This window comes from Triticum dicoccoides, chromosome 6A (assembly GCF_002162155.2).
Source record: "Triticum dicoccoides isolate Atlit2015 ecotype Zavitan chromosome 6A, WEW_v2.0, whole genome shotgun sequence".
NCBI lineage: Eukaryota > Viridiplantae > Streptophyta > Magnoliopsida > Poales > Poaceae > Triticum > Triticum dicoccoides.
Genome location: NC_041390.1, coordinates 563,781,348 through 563,787,347, shown reverse-complemented (window position 1 = coordinate 563,787,347; position 6,000 = coordinate 563,781,348).

Below are 6,000 nucleotides of genomic sequence, written 5' to 3'. Positions count from 1 at the left end.
CTTATCTGCGACCATGTAGTTCAGACTGAATGGCTTCAAAACTGTCAGAGGCTTCCGTCTGCTGGTCAGACAGGAACTAGCTTCGGGAGAATTGATGTGATGGTGTAAGAATTCTGCAAATGAATGCAGACTATGAGAACCAAGGGATTCTCCCACGGACATGTACCTGTGACAGCATTAGAGATGCAAGGGAAGGGGAAGAGGTCATTTGCATTCTCAAAAGATTTTGAAGATAAATCAGTTTAGAAGACATTGACCTCATAGCACGAACACACTCACTTATATGTTGAGAGTTGGTTCCAGATTTGTACGAATCCAAGAATTGGTACAAGTGAGGAATCTAACTACGTGTGAAGCATAAGTGAATATACTAGGCATATTATGAGATGCAGAACAGGATAGATCCAAATTTGCGGAGGCGGGAACAACTTTTGGTAAGGAAAGGTGAATCCATCGGATCAAAAAGACAGTAAAAAGAGAGTTTTAATTTACCACACCATGAACTGCTAGACAGAGTAGAAGATGAGGCCGAGCAGTTCTATCTTCCGTGCCCTAACTTGGCGACGGAGGACACCTACGGTGGTGACGGAGAAGACGATGTACGCAGCCGACGTGAGGACGGCGTTGGTGAGGTCACGGCAGCTAAGCGCTTCGTCGACGGCGTCATCGAGAGCTAGCGGTGGCGCTAGGGTTTGTCTGAGGTGGAGAGGTGGAAGAAAGATTTTGACCGCGATGTGATGTGCATTTATAGGGAGAGGGACAACACAGTGCAATTACGCAGGTGCCCCTGGCGGTTCACATCTGAGGGGCACGTGGCAAACATGCAACACATTGGAAGTTGTTCCATGTTCCCACGCACGCCTGGACTGTCGGGTGGTCGTTCCGGCTTCTCCGGGTTTCAGGCAATAAGGATTGAGCATTTAAAACAGATTTAATGTTTGTCTCTGTATCTTCTGCTGACAAGGACGCAGAGAAGACATTCGGCGGTTTCAATAGAATGCATATGATTTGGATAGATAGATTTGAGAAGGAAGCATAGCGAGGTTAGGGTCCGATCACATTCACTTAGTTCAACAGATTCAAACGAGAAGACATAGCTATAAGTGAATGCTGTAGAGGACAGAATACTAACATATGTATATATCAGAATAAGACCAAATCAACATTGTGAAGATAAACATGAAGTCATGTCAATATTGAAGACAAACAAAATGCGAAGACTTTGCAAATGTAACGCCAACTGAAAACACTCCAAACAAAAGTTTGGTGGTGGCGTTACCCACCGTATAGGAAGTATTAGACCCAGACACGACACACAATTATCCTGGCGCTCCGAAGTCAAATTCCGCATTAATGTATTCACACTTAGAGTGTAAGTCTTCATTAATTGAAGATATACGTTACTTCGTGTGTTGCACATCTAAGTCATCAACATGCATAAGTGTTAGGATGTGTGCCTAATCACAGGACATTTGAGGATTCCAAGATATTTAGCTCACACCACAACTTGCAAAACCTTTTCTCATCCAAGGGCTTTGTGAAGATATCTGCTAGTTGCTCTTCAGTGTTGACGTGAATGATATCAATATCTTCCTTCATGACATGATCTCTGAGAAAGTGATGACGAATTTCAATGTGCTTTGTCTTCGAGTGCTGAACTGGGTTGTTGGCAATCTTGATGGCGCTTTCATTGTCATAGTAGAGTGGTACTTGCTCCAGATGGATGCCATAGTCTTTGAGTGTTTGCTTCATCCATAGAAGCTGAGCACAGCAAGATCCAGCAGCAATGTATTCAGATTCAGTAGTGGATAGAGATACACAGTTCTGCTTATTTGAAGACCAACAAACAAGTGATCGTCCCAGAAAGTGACATGTGCCTGATGTAGACTTGCGATCCACCTTGTCACCAGCATAATCAACATTCGAGAATCCAAATAGATCAAACTCTGAGCCCTTTGGATACTATAATCCTAATGTTGGGGTGTAGGCCAAATATCAAAGAATTTGCTTCACAGCTAAGTGATGCGATTCCTTTGGTGCCGTTTGGAATCGGGCACACATGCAAACACTAAGCTTATATCTGGCCTAGATGCACATAAATAAAGTAAAGAACCAATCATGGAGTGGTATTGTCGTGGAATTGTAACGGCAGATGTCCTAGTGGAAGGACTTAGTCGTAGGGCCATCGCAACTAGGAAGCTTAAAGGGGTTAATTGGGACAAAGGACACGAGAGGTTTTATACTAGTTTGGCCCCTTAGGATGAAGGTAAAAGCCTACGTCTAGTTGTGTTTGGTATTGCTGGGGTTTCGATCACCAAGAGGCTAACTCGCCGGCTTGGTTATCGACCTCTTGTTTCTTTCCCTAAGCCGCCATCGGGTCGTCCCCTTATATACACGGGTTGACGCCTGGTTTACAATATTGGGCCTTAAGCCGCCTCTAGCCCTTTTAGGTCTTCTGTAAGATTTGATAAACTATTGTATTAATGTTTACTGGGCTCCCTCTGTAACCCGCCATTGGGGCTGACCTAACCCCTCCTGGGCGGGTCTTAACTGATAGTTATATCCCCAACATTAGGCCCCAGGTTGACTTCGAACTTTGTTTTTGTCAATCTTCAATACTTAGACGAAATCCATCCTCTTATCCTCGCGGAGGTTTTTGTAACCCGCCATGACGTTATCTTTGGAAAATATAAAAAACTTTGATGACGTCATCTCCCAACGGATCTTCATCTTTAATGCCTTCCGAGAATCGAGGCGTCCATCTAGTGATATAACCATTATTCGGCTCTTCCTCGATTTTCGCACCCGTCTGTTCACCTTTTCCCTTATAAATAGGCACGCCCCTATCTTCCTCATTCTTCTCTCTCTATCCGTCTTCTTCCTCTCGCAACCCTCCTGCTACTCGAGCTTCGCCGCCGTCGCGCTTCACCTCTGTCTCCGTCGACCTTGGCCGCTGCATCAACCTGAATCGGTCGAGAGAACGGTGGCGACCTCCGCAGAAGATCTACGGCTGTAAGTGCTCACCTTCCTGCTCCTCAGATCCGCATTAGGGTTTCTGCGTGTTCATCGCAGTTCATCACGGTTTCCTTGTAGTTCTTCTACTACAGCTTCTTCTTGATCCAAAGAGAATATATGTTCATGCGGTAGTTGTTTTTCCTCCATTTTATATGTTGGTAGATCTCTTTCCTTTGCACAAATATATTTTAGAGCTGATGAACTCATCTGGGCTGTATTTTTAGGTCTAGGATTTTTTTTTCATTTTGAACATCCATTTGATCCATATCAATATCCAGAAGTTAAGAAACCTGTTTGTCTCCATACTTAACCAATTTCTGCTGCCGGTATTTCTCAAATGCCTGTGGTCATGGCGGCTTACCGTGCTGGCTTACTTTTCCATATATGCCATTAGCCCTTAATTAAGCCGTCATTACTTCCGCTGTATCATCTTATAATTTCATCATTTGTATTGAACTGAGCCGGCATGTTACCTTCTTTTCAGCGCATTTTTGAACACTATGCCATCCAAAACGCCGACTGTCTGCAACTAGGTTCCCTCAACCGTGACTGGGGAACATTTGAAGGAGTTCTTCCCCATAGGATTTTTGCCAGGAAAAAATGTCATGTCTTACCGTGCACCTGACCCAGATGAGGAACGACCCAATCCACAAAATGGGGAAGTCATTGTTTTTACTGACCACATGAACCGTGGCTTTTCACCGCCCAACTCAAAGTTCTTTAGAGATGTCCTCCATTTCTTCAAACTTCACCCTCAAGATATTGGGCCCAATTCCATATCTAACGTCTGTAATTTCCAAGTACCCTGCAAAGTGTACCTTCAGGAAGAGCCGACAGTGGAACTGTTTAGAGAATATTTTTATCTGAACCGATAGAATGAGTGCACCAATGGCCTCAGTTTGGAGCTTGGAGGCATCTCCATTCAGCATCGATAGGGTGTTGTCTTCCTCCTCATAGTCTTGCCGAGTCATCCAAAAGACTGGAACCAGACTTGGTTCTATTGTATAGACACTTCACCGGCAAACGAGAAGCCACTGTCGGGTTATCATGCTGAGCGTCTTGACTCCAAATTCGCGCTCCCTGACAAGCTTACGGCCACCGAACGCAGAAAACTGATCCCATCAATAAAAAGGATTAATGCCTTATTAGGGAACGGCCTGACCGGAGTTGACTTGATCCGCTGCTGGATTTCATGGCGGGTTATTCCTCTAAGCTGTCGATCAAAATTGATGTACGAGTATGGTGGAGGCCCAGATGACTCTCTTCGTCACAGCCCCGTTCAATTAACGGAAGAAGATATTATTTCAATGTCAACCCTTCTGGTGAATGGAAAATACGAAGACTGCAGTATCGTCGGGTTAAACCCTTTCTGTAAGCTTAACCCGGTGCCAGAAGTAAGGAGACTCTGATCTCTCTCCTTTGTATTTTTCTCAGCCGTATTATTTAACACTTGCCTGACCGTTCATCTTGTTTTTACCTGTTTGCAGGCCAAATCTGATTTCTGGAAGGTTAAATATGACCATGAAGCTGCCAAGAAAGCAAGAGTCGCCGCCATAACCGCCAAGAAAACGACCCGGAGGTCCAAAAAGAAGAAGAAGAGCACTACTGAAGACATGATGGAACTTGACGATACTTCTAAGTCGGAGGTAGCCCTTGACTCCCTTGGCCAACTCTTTAATAATCTTATTAACACTGATCATTACCAGGACGACACTGGGGCCAGTCAGGCCGTGGAAGAAGAGGTAACTATTTCCTCCGACTCAGCACATTTGCCAAGACAGAAACTTTGAGTCGTAATCTGGAAAGTAAGGTTTTCCCACCCTTTAGCTTATCTCGACCCTCACTTTCTTTTGAAAAAGCAGCAACATGAGAGCCGCCGTCAAGCCCGGACCGAAGACGAACCGCCTGTCATTCTTCAACAAACTCCTCAAAAGCGCCGGAATGAGGTTTACTTCTTTGTCTTTGACTCCGTTTTAATGGATCCTTTCCCCTGCATTATTTGAACTTTATTTTATCTTTTACGGAGGTGTCTCACTCTTCTGGCGACTCATGGCAGACCCAATTTCCGGCCTTCAAGACTGCCCCTGGGTAATGAAAAATCCTCCTTTTTCTGGGTTTTTCAAATTGTATCTTTGCACTGACAGTCCCGCAACATTTCTCTTAGTGGCCAAGCTAAGTCCAAGAAGGCAAAGGCATCTAAACTGGCCAGGCCACCTTCTCCTCCATTAACTGACGCTCTAGAAGACCCGCCCGTCAATGATGACGTAAATCCTCCTGAGCCATCAGTTGATGAAACCACCGTGAATCCTTCTTCAACCGGACCAGCCAGCTCGGCCAACCCGCCCTCATCGTCTACGCAAGACATTCTAATCATCGGGAGCCGCTTTATTGAGCCGGGAAATCCCACCGTGTTAGCTCGTCACACGGCGAAACAAGAGGCGTTGGAGAAACAGAAAGTACGCTTTGATATTTCTCACTATGAACATCTGAATGCCAATGACATATTATCCGGTTATCTCAGCCATGTGCACTCCAGCCGTGACTCAGAGATAGAAATGGTCAAGCAGTTGCAGCTGAAATACGAGGTATGTTGTTCCGGCTTACGTATATTCCACCAGCCCCCAAGTCTTCAGATTATGAGATAGCCGGAATGATCTGTAGACTTTATGATATAGGCTAAGACTTTATCTTTTTAGATTTTCCTGGAGTTCAATAAAATAGAACAAAGCTTCATCCATAGTCCCCAAGGGCCGGCTCACTTGACCATAAATGAGTCGGTACTTTGAATTGCCTTGTACCGTATCCAAAAATAACATTGTAATCCGGCTTATCCTTGAGAAACCTTGCTAAATAGCATGCATTAGCCCCCAAGTGCCAAGTGCTATTACTTTGTAAAGTACTTGGGACTTAAAGTATATTTTAGTCATGAAAAATTGTTTTGACATACATTAGCCCCCAAGTGTCAAGTAGTTTTGCAACGCAAAG